Raw genomic sequence first — 16,246 nt, 5'->3', positions numbered from 1 at the left:
TATATCCATAATCATTAACAACCTTCTCAATATCCTTATTGAAATGCCAAAAATCTCTCATTGTAATTGGAATGCTAACAATATCCCCCTTTGGCATTGATGGTAAAACCAATTGATTTGACCTAATTGATTCAGATTCAGATTGTTGTGAGATTCTGAAATGCTCTCCCCTTGTCATCAGACTTCTCCCCCATACATTAGTCTTCTCCCCCTTTGACAACAATGCCAAAAAGTAAAAGAACTAAAACATGATTTCTTCCTCTGAGAAGTGATTTCCTTGCTGTTATGTATCAACTCAGTCTCGGTCAGAGCATTTAGTCTTAAATTCCTGTTCCCTATATTGTTTTCTGCACACCTTTAGAAAACCTCCCAAAGTGTATAAATCAACATCAATCCACACATAATATTCTATAGATTCATCAAATTGATTCTTTCGCTAAAATCTGTCAGTGAGTAGAAGATAAGGGTAGGACCCCTAACTTGCTTCTGAGATACTCAAAAGTGTCCCTTGGCAGTGGCTTGGTGAAGATATCTGCTATTTGTTCCTTTGTGCTAACATACTCCAACACCACTTTCTTCTCTTGAACTTCTTCTCTAAGATAATGATATTTGATAGAGATGTGCTTTGTCTTAGAGTGCATTACAGGATTATTTGAAATGTTAATGGCACTAGTAATATAATAGAATATAGTTACTGGCTCGGTAACTTTCATATTTATGCCTTCTAACAGTTGTTTAATCCATGCTATATTAGTGCAATTCAATACTGCAGCAACATATTCAGCTTCAGCTATTGACTGTGAAACACATCCTTGTTTCTTGCTAAGCCAACTCACTAGTCTTTCTCCTAAAAAGAAAGCTCCTCCACTTGTGCTTTTTCTGTCATCAATGTTGCCGGCCCAATCAACATCAATATACACTTTTAATTCAAAATCATTTCTCGTCATATACTAAGCCATAATCTTCAGTGGCTCTCAGGTATCTGAAAATTCTTTTGATTGCTATCATATGTGTTTCTTTGGGATCTATAGAAAATCTTATAGCTATACCTACTGCATGTGCTATATCTGGTCTGCTGTGAACAACATATTGTAACTTTCCAATCATGGATCGGTAAAGTGTCTCATCAACAGATGCAGATTCATCATTCTTTGATAACTTACAGTTGGTAGTCATAGGAGTACTTACTGGTTTTGAATCCTCCATTCCAAATTTCTTCAAGATTTCCTTTATGTACTTGGATTGAGTAATGAAAATCTCATCTTTCATTTGCAATATCTGTAAACCTATAAAATACTTTATCTCACCGATTAGTGACATCTCAAATTCTTTGCATATTTCATTACCAGAGTTTTTGCATAGAGAATCATTTCCACAAAATATAATGTCATCAACAAATATGGCTGAGATCAGTATTCCATTGTCTTCATCATTCTTCATGAACATATTGTTGTTTTCACTTGTTCTTATAAAACCAATCTTGATCAAATAAGAGTGCAATCTCTCATACCATGCTCTAGGTGCTTGTTTCAAACCATATAATACTTTGTTCAATTTACATACCTGGTCGTTATTCTTGTCTTCAACAAATCCTTCAGGTTGTTCAATATAAACTTCTTCTTCTAATATACCATTCAGAAATGTAGATTTGACATCCATTTGATATACCTTGAAATTTTTGAAAGCAGCATATGCCAACAATGTTCTTACTCCTTCAAGTCTTGCCATAGGTGCTAAGGTCTCACCATAATCAATTCCTTCTTCTTGAGCATATCCTTTGCAAACTAGTCTTTCTTTATTTTGAATGACCTCACCTTTTTCATTTAGCTTGTTTCTGAAAATCCACTTTTTATTGATTAGATTTTTGTCCTTCAGTCTTGGGACTAGTGTCCATGTGTCATTCTTCTTGATTTGATCAATCTCTTCTGTCATAGTATTTACCCAATCTTCACTGTTAAATGCCTCTTTTACTATTCTCGGTTAAAATTTAGATATCAGACATGTGTTTTGTCTCAGTTTGTTCCTTGTCATCACTAGATCATCCTTATCTCCTATAATTTGACTTGTTGCATGATTCCTTCTAACATACTTGGCTAATATAGGCTCGGTAGGCTCTATATGATCTTCTTCATCACTTGGTAACTGGATATCCTCTTTATTTTCTTTAGTAACTCTCTCGATAGGACATGTCGGTTGAACATAGACAAATTCTTCCAAATCTTCTAGTTCCTTGGAATTTCCTTCATCATTTCTTTCTGCAAATTCATCAACTTTCACATTTACACTTTCTACTATTTTGTTAGATGATTTGATCAGACATTTAAATGCTTTGGTTCTAGAAGAATAACCTAGAAACGTTCCTTCTTCACTTTTTTGATCAAACTTTCCATTTATATCATCTTTGTGTACATAGCATCTACTTCCAAAGATTTTGAAGTAAGTACATTAGGTTTCTTGTCATACCAGATTTTATATGGTGTCTTCAAAGTTCCTTTCTTCAGTTGTACTCGGTTCAGGGTGTAAACTACTGTGCTTATTGCTTCTCTCCAAAATGTTTGTGGCACTTTCTTTTCAATCATCAGGGTTCTGGCACAATCCACAATAGATCTGTTTCTTCTCTCAGCTATCCCATTTTGCTATGGAGTTCTCAGTGTAGAGACTTGTCTCTTTATACCATGATCATTGCAGAATAAGTTAAACTCATCAGAGGTAAACTCTCCTCATCTATCAGATCTAAGACATTTCAGTTGTCTTCCTGTTTCATTTTCAACTCTTGCCTTGTACCATTTAAACATTTGAAAAGATTCTAATTTTTCTTTGAAAAACATAACTGACATCATCCTTGAATAATCATCCACAAATAATATGAAATATTTGTCACCATAATAACTTTGAACTTTCATAGGACCACAAAGATCAATATGAGCAAGATCTAAAATTCCCTTAGAAGTGTAGGACTTACAGTTTGTAAAGCTTGATCTTGTCATCTTACCTATCTGGCATCCTTGACACATAGCATTCTCAGGTTTTTCCAAACTCGGTAGACCTCTTACTCATTGCTTCTTACTTATTTTGATCAGATTATCTATCTTTTCATAAAGACAATTCCTCCGAGTTGAGTCAAGATGAAATGTATTACCTTTTGTTTGAGTCCCAGTAGCTGCTAACTTTCCATGCTTGTCATGAACTTTGACAATTCCTTTCTGAAATTCTATTCGGTAACCTGTGTTGTTTAGCTGTGCTACATGCAACAAATTATATTTCAAACCTTCAACCCAATAAACATTGTTACATTTAGCATTGTCAAGAAGTGTTATGGATCCTTTACCTTTTACTGGACATGGTGCATCATTACCGAATCTTACATAACCTCCATCATAATCTTCTAATTTAACAAATTTGAATTTATCTATGATCCAAGAATCATTTGTATTTATGTGAGATATTAAAGATTTTTCTTCATACGTTTCTTCATCTAATCCATCTTTGATAGCCACATAAACTACTTCCTCTGTATCAGTTTCATCAGATTTATCATCATTGATTTCCTCATCGGCAATTAAGCATGACTTTCTATCTCTTCTTTTGAAGTCTCGGTGTCCTCTGTAATGATTATCTTTCTGTCTGTCATCTCGGTAATCTCTCTTTTCAGTAGAATCTTTGTCAGAACAGTTAGAAGCCATATGTCCTATATTATCACAATTGAAACATTTCAAAGGTAGTTTTCCTTTATACTTACCTTTGCCTCTCGGTAACCTTCTGGCTAGTAGTGCTTCAAACTCTTCTTGCTTTCTGATTTCCTCATATAGTTTGTGTACTTCTTCCATATTCTTACCAAATCTTTTACTTGCTCCATTGTGATTCCCTTCAAAATACTTACTCATTCTATTATTGTAATCATTAGATTCACCAAGATGAAAAGAACTGAATGCAGATTCAACTTTATTTACTGAAGACCCACTGTTATCAAAATTACTTAACTCAAATACATGTAGCTTACCAATAGTAGCATCTAAAGAAACTGGCATGTTAGGTACAGACCTCAATTCATTGATTGCAGAGACTTGGATTGCATAAGCAGGTAGAAGGGTTCTCAATAACTTACTTGTGACATCCTTTTCTTCAATAGTTCCTCCTGCTCCTTTGATTTGATTGACAATTTCCTTTAGTCTTGTATTGTATTGGGTTATGTTCTCACCTTCATTCATCCTCATAGATTCAAGTTGTCCTCTTAGACTATCCACTTTTCCTCTTTGAACATGTTCATCACTGCCATACACAGATATGAGCTTGTCCCACATTGCTTTTGCATCACTGCAGCCTTCTAGGTCATTAAACTCTGAGTCGGTCAATGCTGATGATATTTCAATCATTGGTTGAGTGTGTTCTTGCTTTGCCTTTATCTCTTCCATTGTCAATGGATAGGTGCTTGGTGTAATGAAATCATTCTCCAGATAATATGTTGCATATTCTCCACCTCCTGATAAGTGCAGATTCATCCTTTTCTGCCATATAGAGAAACTAGACTTGTTCAGCTTCAATGCATCCCTCTTATACATCTTTGGATCTTTGCCTCAAGTACCTTTAAACTTTTCTTCCTCAGTCCAAAGCTCTTATACCAATTTTTAAGTTCTGATACTAAATGTAAAGTACAGATGCCAAGCTAACAAGATTAGAGGGGGGGGTGAATCATACAAACTTAATCTTCCATAAAATCAACAGATTCAACCTTGGTAGCTTTAACAGATGTATGTAACCAAAACTGTAAAACATGCAAACTCATAAGCAGATAACATCACAACACATTCAACACTAGATTTAACGTGGAAACCCAAATAGGGAAAAACCACTGTGGGATTTCAGACCCACTAAGAAATATACTCTTCTAGAGTATGCTCGGTTAAAAGCAAATCCTATTAAAGATTACAAAACACATTGCTAGATGTGACCTGGTTAAGGGATTTCCCTCAGATCTGTTAGGATCTTCACTTTGTTAGAAGTGACCTTGTCAAAGGATTTCAAACACTCAACTAGAATGTTACCTTGCTAGAGGGTTTTACAAATAAGACTATTAAGTCCACTCGGTTAAGAGATTTTCTGTCACTTTACAAAATAACAATAATAAGAATATATCTGCAACTTCACATCTAAAAAGCTAAATCAGATTCTTATTTGCTCAATACTTCCTAGTCATAGGACTTATCTTGTCCCTCTGCTTGGCTCTATACTTTGTTAATCAAACAGGTCTTCAAGCTTCCGTGCTCAGTAATCACTATGTAGCATCCCTATGCTTACACTTGCCCACATGCATTGTTTATCAACAATTCCTTATTTATAAACAATTTGCTAACCGCCGAATCTCCTTGATCACATTTCCCATGATCAATCATAGCCATCAAATCTTCAATCTTGACCAGGTTCAATGTATCCTTCGATATGAAAACATTTTACCTCTCCTAGGAACTTGCATTCCATTCTTGGAACTTGTGCTAGGGTATTGTGGTTCAATTTGAGTTGTAGATCTTCCTGCCGATCTTCCATTGCCATAGATTCTTAACAAACTTCATGCATGACATACCAATCATTTAATCAACTCCAGCTCATCAGCTTCCTTCATTAAATAACGCTTTTATTCATCCAATGCATTCTATTACTGCTCGGTTGTAACTCGGTAAATACTAAACTTCACTCGGTAGACATTCCACCTTCATTGACCGATATCGATAACCTTAGGGTTTACCGACTAGGTTCCTTAGGGTTTCCCGACTAGGTTCTTCACTCGGTGACATAGTATAGTATTAACCTTACAATCAACAACATATGTAGGATATCAAAACAATCTAAACATCATGATCTCATCATTGTCTAACTTGGTAATAATTTCCCTTTGAATAACTTGTTTCTCCCCTTATTCAACACATTCTTTGTGTGTCTTTTACCAACATCTTTATATTCATCAAATCATACTTCTTAAGATATGGCAACATCATACTGAATTAGAAAATCAATTTCTTGACATCAATGACAAAATAATAATATTAAGACGGTAAACATCCTTGATTAGTTATATCCATAATCATTAACAACCTTCTCAATATCCTTATTGAAATGCCAACAATCTCTCATTGTAATTGGAATGCCAACATGAAGATCTAATGATGATGATAAAGGAAGAGATAATCATGCAAATAGAATAATAAAAATAGGCGAATAGATGATAAATTTGAGTTTAAGAATAATTTAGATTTGGTTAGGTCTCATTCATCTAAAAGGAAAATGGAAATGACTCAAATGAAGGATAATTGCTTCTATCTATAGAAAGGAAGATTGATGAAAGCTCTAGTAATTTGGAAGGAGTGGAGGATGGAGAAAAAACAATGAAAGTGAAGATTGTACTACATGCAAAACTTGAGCCTAAGGAATTGATTATTGATTCTAGATGTCCAAATCATATGATAGGAGATAAAGGCAAGTTAATTGATCTTGAGAATTATGATCGTAGATCTATAAAATTTGTAGGAAAGGAAGGTTCACCTATTTATTGAAAAGGTATTGTTTTAATTAATGGATACTATAAATTGCTTGAGGTGGAGAGCAAAACAAATATCTTATGAACCCCTTGTAGTTTGGAAGTTGAGTTGGTTTCAACATGGTAGAGGTTTTGAAGATTTTTTTGAAGGTTTCCATATGGTTTTGTTGGTTTACAATGTTGTCTGTGATGTCTGGTGGAACAATATGGTAGCTTTTAACTTAAAGCTTGAAAAATTGTATGTTGCTTAGAAAGAAAAAAAGATAGTTTGTACTCTGAAATTTAGGTTCTAGATTGAAGGAAAGAGTTAATCTCATCATAGGTGAGGATTCAGAAAACTACAAAGGATTTATTAAACAAATAGATGAATAAGAAGTTAAAAATGACAGAAGAGGTGGTCTAGATATAGGTTCTCTTGGAAGAAGTTATGCTAGAGTAGGTCCAGAAGTGAATTTTGATGGTGTAGGTGAGATAGAAAAAGGATAATGAGGATATTGGTGAAGATTGTAGTAAAAAGGACTATATAGATATCAATTTTGAGAAGAGATAGGAGAAGAAATAAATACAAAATAAAGTATAAGTAATGGTGCATCTATCTAGGGGGATAATTTAGAGTTGTGTTTCTACTTTCTTGATTAAAGTGGTTGCTACTCTAAGGGGAGTAATTGACATTGACATTGAGGTTTTGTTATTGAAGGAAAAATGTTACAAAATGAGGGTATCCATTTTAGGGGGAATATTGTAGTTATTTGTGTTACTCTTAGAAGGGTAAAAAAGAAGTAGAGAAAATAATTGATGTAGAAGGAAGAGTTATTCAAGTTTTCATCTATTGTCCTTGATGTCAAAGGGGGAGAAAGTTTATAATAATACCCTTTATCCTTTATCTCAAATGGGGGGAGATAGATAAATTGTGAGTTCAATTTGCTTTTCTCTTAGTGATACACAAGTATTGTCATTAATGATAAAGGGGGAGAATGTTGGAAACTTGAGTTGTTTTTTTGTGTTGTCATTAATGTCAAACTATCTTGTGTTATCATTGATGTCACTAATTTTTGTCAATGGTTCAAAAATATATGTTGTAGTGTTATTGTGTGGTCTAATATTGACATTGTGTAAGGTTGAGGTATATTTGAAAGGTTGGTATAGTGGAAGTTTGAATATGCATGAAGCTATATTTATGTAGGAAAGAGTTTTTGATATCTCAATGGAAGAATGCTTTGTATTCCTCTAGTATGTGAAGATTATGGATTTTTGTTCTAGATATGATATTTATAAAATGTGTATATTGAACTTTCAAGTTTACAGGACATTTGTTCCTTAGATGGTGGAGTTATTTGTAGTTATTTCTAGCAGTGGTTGTCTATCAGAACTAATCTAAATAATTCCTATAGGTTCTCTAATTTGTGTATTCAAGTATTGTGGCTTTGAGGAAATGTTTATTTAGTTTGTGCATTACTCTAGATCATTTTTTTGGTGATGACTTAACTTTCAAGTGAAGTTATGGTGTTCAAAATTTTGTGTTGTTAACTAATTTTATTTCCACTTGATTGTAGTGATGTATCCCATTTGGATCATAGATTTTTGGTTTGAATATAATTTGGTGGTTGTGTGTGGATTTTTATATGGGTCTCACCATGGAATGTGTAGATCCACATTAATTTTCATCTATGGGAAGGTGGTTTTTGGGCTAAGTTGTTGGAATGCTACATTATTTATCTACATGTTTCATTTGGTGTCAACCTTGGAGGATGTGTTACCATATGTAGTCCATTGGAATTATTTGGGAAGGATGTGTTGTGATTTGTTTGGGTCTCCCTATCCCCTGGAGAAAACTAGAATGTATTCTATAGGTCTGGGTGGCTAAATTTAAGAAATTTTGTATATTTTATCTATGGCCAAACTATTTTAGGGTTTAAATAAATTATCTTGTATATATAGAAGTGAAAATGTAGGATTCGAGTATGGGGTGGATGTGAATTGTTGTGAAGTAGATTTGAATGATGCATAAGAGGATTTAGTATGCTAGAAGTATGAAAGACAGTTGTGAAGAGAATTGAAACAAAGTTTAAAGTCATATATATTTTCCATTGCATTAGTCATATGACATAATGGTTCAAGGATAATTTCATGATCATGAAATCTTATTCATTTCAGTTCATTTGATTCTCTACACCTACTAGAAGAGGTCATGTTCCTATTGGCAGTTTGTCCACCTTTATATGTTGCCATAAGATAGTGAGTTTTAGTACTGGAATTCCTTTATATCTAACCCTAATGTTGTGTGTCTTAGTCTTTCTAGTCCATTTAGAGGCAGTGAGATCCTTAGTTTTGAGTCTAAAGTTTGTAACTAATGATTCATATTGTGAGTGTGATTCTTACCATAATTTTTTCTTGTTTATGATTTTCCACATTAATCTAGTGTTCATGTATCTGTTGTGCTTTCTAATTTCATGTTTCATAATTACAATGTCTAGTTAGGTATGATTTGAAGTTTAATTGATTAGTATCAAAGTGTTTTGAGGTCTAGATTGATTCATCCCCCACCTCTTGATCTTGTGAATTTTTTATTATATATGTATGCACAGACACACACACACACACATCTATATATAGGTATGTATGCATATACATATATATGCATGTATGTATATATGTATGTATGCACATATGTGTGCATGTATTTATATACATATGTATATATATACATACATACATATGTGTATGTATACATATGCATATATATGTATATATATGTATGTATATGTGTATACATACATACATATATATGTATATATGTATGCATATATACATATACATGTATGCATATGTATAAATATGTATGTATGTATGTATGCATTCTTGCATGTATGTATGTGTGTGTGTGTCTATATCTTACATATATATACACACACACATGCATGCATACATGCTTGTATATGTGCATATTCATATATACATATACATACATACATACATACATGCATGCATGCATACATACATACACACACACACACACACACATACATACATACATACACGAATATACAAACATGCATACATACATACATACATACATACATACATACATACATACATACATACATATATGGAGATATACAGACACACACACACACACACATATATATATATACATATAATATGTTAATATACATACATATACATATATGTATATGTATATGTGTATATATGCATATATGTATATGTATATGTGTATATATGATGTATATATGTATATATAATAAAATAAATAAAGAGATAAGTCAAAAAAAATTATTTCAACTTCTTACAAAATTTAAAAGTTTAAGATTGTCATGTAAAATGAGGTACTTTATATTTTTCCATGTTTTGTCTCCCAAAGAGAAGGTTAGTGTTGAAATTATAACTATAGTTTTTTATTAAAGGGTCAAATTGGTTTCGAAGGGACTTAAAACCTTATATACAAAATTTTAGCTTCAATAGAAAATGATAGGCAACCAAAAGATAGCATGTAGAGAACAAACTACCAACAAGACACTAGGCATGGGGGCTTCACTGGCTAGGAAATATTAAAACACGTGCATTCATATTGGGGGATTTAATATCCTGAAAAGTAAAAAACAATATATTTCCTATCTGGTGAAAATAAGGGGAGTTTTAATTTAGGTGATGAAAACTACAATATTTGGTGAAAATAGACGGGTTTTTAATTTAGGGTATGTATTGGGAGGGGGTGACAAAAAAGGAATTTAGGGATTTTTTTTTTGAAAATAGGGGTGTTATTTAACATAGCATGAATGGACATGAAATAACCTAGGTTCACTAAGTGAAGCTCCCATGGCACAAAGCCAAGACCAAAAATGACAATAAAGAAAGGCTACTTAAGATTATTTAAGGCCTTAGCTACCTTGGCCTCACACTAGGAGGCCTTCTAAGTAAGTTTCTTAATATCTTGTAAGTCCTTCAGAGACTAATTTGTAACCTTCTTGAGATGACCCCTAGTATGTGTACATGGCCCTTTATCATCTTCAACACTAGTCTAATTACTTTTGTCCTCTAGATAGATAAACTAAGGTTTACCTTGTTGCAACCTTTCAAATATTTTGACCAACATCATCATTCTACTCATGGAATCTTAAATCACATTATAGCTAAAATTAACTAGCTTGGCATTGATCTTCTCCATTTTAGTTTCTAGAGCCATAATATGCCCTTCATAATCATATTTTAAACTCACCTTATCCTTTCTAGGCTATTGAAGAGAGACAACTACATTTCAGCCTTCTTGTTCTTCTAAGAAGTCACCATGCACCATATTGTTGGAAAATTGGATGAATTGATTATGTGTTGCATTTATCTTTTGTCATTGATGGAAACACTGGCTATTTTGGTTGTTTACAAGTTTCTGGTAGGTTCTGGTAGAGGAGTTGGATTATGATATTGATCCGATATGCTCCAGTATGCTTTGGTTTGTGGAATTGGTTTGGATATGTCATTCATTCTATTCAGATGTGTATCATGATCAGTTGGTTTGGGATTGATGACTCGGGAGCTATCATTTGTTCTAGTAAGCCTTTTGGTCACCGGTAAGGGTTCTACCGACAAAGTTTTATTGAAGATCTTTTGATGCACATGATAAGTGCTATTGGTGTGGCTTCTAGATAGATTTAGGCATGTTGGTGGTTATCTTGTTCATGTTCCTGTTGATCGGTGGTGTGGGATTTGGGTCTGAAACTAATACTATCTTATTTGGCTAGGTTATGGACTAGTTTATGTAATGTGTTGGTGGATGATCCCGATGTTGGAAACCAATAACATTGAGAGGGGGGGGGGGTGAATCAGTGTTATGCCGGAACAATAGCTTTTAGCCTTAACAAAACATTCATACACCAACCAGTATACCGGTATAAATAGAATTGAAAGAAGTAGTGCAACCAATAAGCCACACACTGAATTAAGAAACATAACACACATATTTATACGTGGAAAAAATCAAAGAGGAAAAACTATGGTGGGATTTTTGACCCACAATATCAATTCACTAGCCATATGAAGAGATATTACAATATATGATGGGCCCACTCTTGCAGGAAGGCCTACAACTTAGAGCACACTGCTCATCACAATAGGAGCCTCATTGACTACATAACAATCTAGATAACAATCTAGAGAAGTGTGAACTACATAATATAGTATCTTCTATGCTAGAGTACAATTCTGGTTTAATCTCTACTTGTTCCAGCTAAAACCCTAAACCTTAGTATGAAATAACCCTTACAATGAATTCCTCACATACATAGTCTCTCAGAATGATTTCACATCATATTACATTTCCATGTCCATAACCATATCCATTTCTTACAAAACGATCTATTAAGCTAACCTATACATATACCCTATATGATTTACATGCCTTATGTCGGCTTACAAAGGTATATACAACATCATATTACATGTCGCCCCTATAAATGAATAAGAATTAAAATAATTTTCTGATGTCAAATCCAAGATGTGTCGGCCTCCAATACCGATGACCTTCTCTATATCAAATCATTCTACATTGTCGGTGACCAAAGAAATATTCTATCCTATCGGTGTTGGTGCCGGTGCCGATGCCGGTGTAGAGTCTGTGAAGTGCCTGCCGGTACACCATTAGAAGTCGGAACCCAAAATCATGTTGCCATCAATGACAACATAATGAAACATAACCAATAGAGTGTTAATTGCCAAAAATCTCCCCCTTTGGCATTGATGGCAACACTCATGTGAAAAATGGTCATGCTTTCAACTACTGGTTTAATCCTGCCCTGCTACCCTGAGATGAATATGCAAATTACTCCAATACTCCAAAATTTTTGTAACTCCCCCTAATGTATGCAATCCTTGCAATCCTTTTTCACATCTATACTTGTCCCCCTTTGACATCAATGCCCAAAAAAAAAATGTGTCAAAGAATATGCATTGTACACTGAATACTTCCCAAAAATGTCTTACCGGAGTTTGACCAATTTCAAGATTTATGGGTAAGCTTTCTCTAATAAATCTACATAAGTATCCTAGCTAGTTTTGAATGTGCCAGACATGGATACAAGTCCACTCAATAAATATGCAAGTGATTCTTTCTCATTAACTTCTGTCGGTGTGGGCTTACCAAGCATATCCATGCATTCCCTCTTATGTACACCAAGTGAATCCAATCTTGGACTTACCAAACCTCTGAGACTTCTGTCTCTCTGAATGATCTTATCTCTTTCCTTTTCAAGAGAATAAATTTGGTTCTCCAAAGTTAAAATTTGTCCATCAATAGATGTGGTTAGTGAAATTAGTCCATCAAAAGGGTTAGCAATATTAGCAATCTTTTCCTATAACTCATTTAGCTTTTCATCTACTTTTTCTGTAAGAATCTTTGTATTTCAACATACTTTGTATATATTAGTACCTTGTTTCAAATAATTTTCAATCAAAATTATCTTCTCATCAATCTTTTTCTTCTCTCTCTCAATGATCTGATCAAAAGCGATTCTCTTAGCCAAAGTGATTTTTTCAAGTGCTAGCCGGCTAGAGATCTGTTGTAATGATTAAAAATATTTAGAGATGTGCTCTGTTATTACCTTAAGCTTTCCAAAAGGGCTCACTTCATTCTCAATCTTACATTTTGGGACCAATCTATGCAAAACAATTATGGATTGATCTATAATTCCTTTGTTTGTGGTTCCTTCCTTCATTAGTTTATGACCAGTCATCATCATTAGTTCTGTGGGATTGATCTCTGTGATGTTTTTCTTTTCCACTAGAGAAGTGTCAATTATCAATAATGATGTGCCAGCAATTGGTTCCCTACCAGATTCCCTTGTTTTCTCTGGTGATTTAACTTTTATTGCCTCCTCACTTGCACCAGTGGCTTCTCCACTTGGTGCAGTCTATGCAATTGTCGTCTCCTCTATAGGAAAAATATCCTCTACCTGTACATTAATATTCAGAGGACAAGTGTCCTCAATGTTAGTATCTTGTACAATATTCTCAACATTAACCAGTGTCATAGTATCTGTTTGTACATTTGTGTTTATCGGTGGCTCAATTTCCACTATCTTGATATTCTTAAAAACTGGGGGTGGAGTACCCATAATCCCTTTACCTTTCCCTTCAACCAGTGTATCTATAGTATCAGTCTTTATCTCCGGTGAAGTGAAGAATCCTCTATTCGCTCCCAAAAATTTTATCCAAGTTTATTGTGTTTCATTTGTTATCTCATTCATCCTTCCTAACATCATGATAATTATCCTATTTTTTCTATTGAATACCTTCCTATCTACAGCCTCAATTGTCTTTTCCATTTCATCTGGAGTTATAGTAACACATATAGCTACAAGTTCTTGCATCTTAATGTGTTTGTCTTCTTGTATTGTAGATAACCTTCTAGCATCTAACATGTTGTATAGTTCTACCGATATTTGATTTTCTATTTCAATTAATGCTTTTTTATAGATATCTAAATATAGAAGGATTGCTTATTCTACCTCTCTCTGCTCATCAACTTCTAATGTATCATAATAAAACTTAACATTTTTCAGCATCCCATCATTAGTAATTTCATCAACAATTTCAGCACAAGTCTTTGGTGGAATAATTATTACATTGCCAGTCTCTAGTGCTAGATCAATGTCACTCTTCTTCCTCCTTCCGGCAGTATCAGATGCAGCTGTTGATGTAGCCTTAGGTGCCTTCTTTTGTGCCGATAATTTTATGGTAATCTTCCTAACTAGTTGTTTCTTTGCTTCCACCTTAGTTTCTTCCAGTTTCTTCCTCACAACCCTTTTGAATGCTAATGGTGTGTCATCCTCAGACTCAAAATCAGTTGTCACAGGTTCAATATGAACTATCAGATCCTTCCTCTTTCTCCCTTTCTCTGGGACAACATCTATGAGTTCCTTAATGTCCTTAGAAACTTCCTGTACAAACTTGCTTGCCTTACCTTCTTGTTTTTCCCTCTTCTTTGGTTGAACTCAGTTTCAACCTCAAGAGTCTTTTGTTGTGTTGTTGCACAAGGTTTTTCTACTTCATCTATATCAACATCAACTAGAATTTTTGCAGATGCATCAAGAATTAATGCATCCACCTCATAGTCCAATTCATCTATCCAAATCTTTCGGGGCTTGACTGCCTCCATGAGGGTCTCATCTTTCTTGACCATGAAACATATGTTAGTAGATTATTTCTCTACTATATGCTCAGGTACTCTTATTGTAGACCTCATAGATTTATAAAAAGATTTGAAGTAACCCCATACCTTATCATCTCTAAGACTTCCCAATGTAACAATTGATTGTTTTAGCTGTCTTCCTATTGGGATGTCAAAAGCCCATTGCTTCCTTCAAGAACCGAGAGTATCATTCAAAAAGTATAGCATTAAGAAGACTAATAGATTTCCATACTGGAAGGTGTCATTCTTCTCACCTTTAATCTTCCCTAAATTGATCAATAGCTCCTTAAGCATCCAGTCACAAAGATCTAACTTGATATTTTCTCTCATCATCCTATATGCGGCCAAAATAAATGAACTGGAAATTGAATTCATTTGGTTAGAATAAGTTACCTTGTAGCCTATGACCATGCTACCAAACTTGATGTCAGTGTTGGTGATGGTGCTTACCTTCATTGATCTCTTGTCTGATGTGGAGTTGATGATCTTCCTTACAAAGTCATTTGATACTTTCTTATCCGGATGTGGGCCTGTTGATGAAAAGCCAGTAATTGCCTAGATGGCTTCCTTAGTGATTTTGTAGGGTCACTCTAGCCATATGAATTCCCCATGTACTCTGGATAGTACATATATGACTATCTGATCCTCAAAATCTGAAATATCTAGAATATCAATGAACCCTAGATCTTTGATGTGTTGATATGCCAGTTTGATCTTACCAGATTATCCCATGAGTTCATTCACATACATCCCCTTGATCCCTGAAGTGCCTAAGTCCTCTATATGATAATGAATATAAGCCCTAAAATCTTCCACATACACCACTCCCTCCGGAACACAAGAAAATGCTCTAATTGAATCTTCCTTGGTAGCCACATGTGGATACCATTTGAAAATTGTCCTGGGCTGGTCCTTAACCTCTACTACAATTGGATTTGCAATGAAAATATGAATAGAAGATGATCTCAATTTCATGATTCAAGAAAAATACCTTTAGAATGTTGTCGCTGAAAACCTTCAACAAATCCTTCCAGATGTTGATTTGATCACTCAAGAAGAAATCCAATCGACTCTGAAAAGATTCTAATTGTACTAAGTCACTTTGAATATCTCTGAAATCTCTCTAAATGCTGGGTGATTAACAATGAAATGTAATAGACCTTTTATCCATCGAGAAAACCCTAATCTTCCATTGACATAAATGACTGCTGGTGAAAGATACCGGATCCCACTCTGAACATATAAATGCCAGATAATCCTCTCCAATATCTGGAACATCTTCTAGAATCTCCTCCAGGGGAATATGCATCATCTTTCATAAAATTTGCCTACCCATAACGCATCTACCTTAGTTACCAGATGAGCTCACTGCCGATGCAGGAGCAACCTCTTCTAACGAATAGGAAACCGAGACATTCCCATCTAATGATTTCTCTCTAGTCTTTCTAACCCATCTCTGAGTATGATCATGTCAGATTTCATTAACCTTCTCTTTTCCTTTATCATTTGATCCTCTATTT

This window comes from Cryptomeria japonica, chromosome 5 (assembly GCF_030272615.1).
Source record: "Cryptomeria japonica chromosome 5, Sugi_1.0, whole genome shotgun sequence".
Taxonomy (NCBI): domain Eukaryota; kingdom Viridiplantae; phylum Streptophyta; class Pinopsida; order Cupressales; family Cupressaceae; genus Cryptomeria; species Cryptomeria japonica.
The sequence above is the reverse complement of the archived record's forward strand: the minus strand, read 5'-3'. Positions refer to the sequence as shown.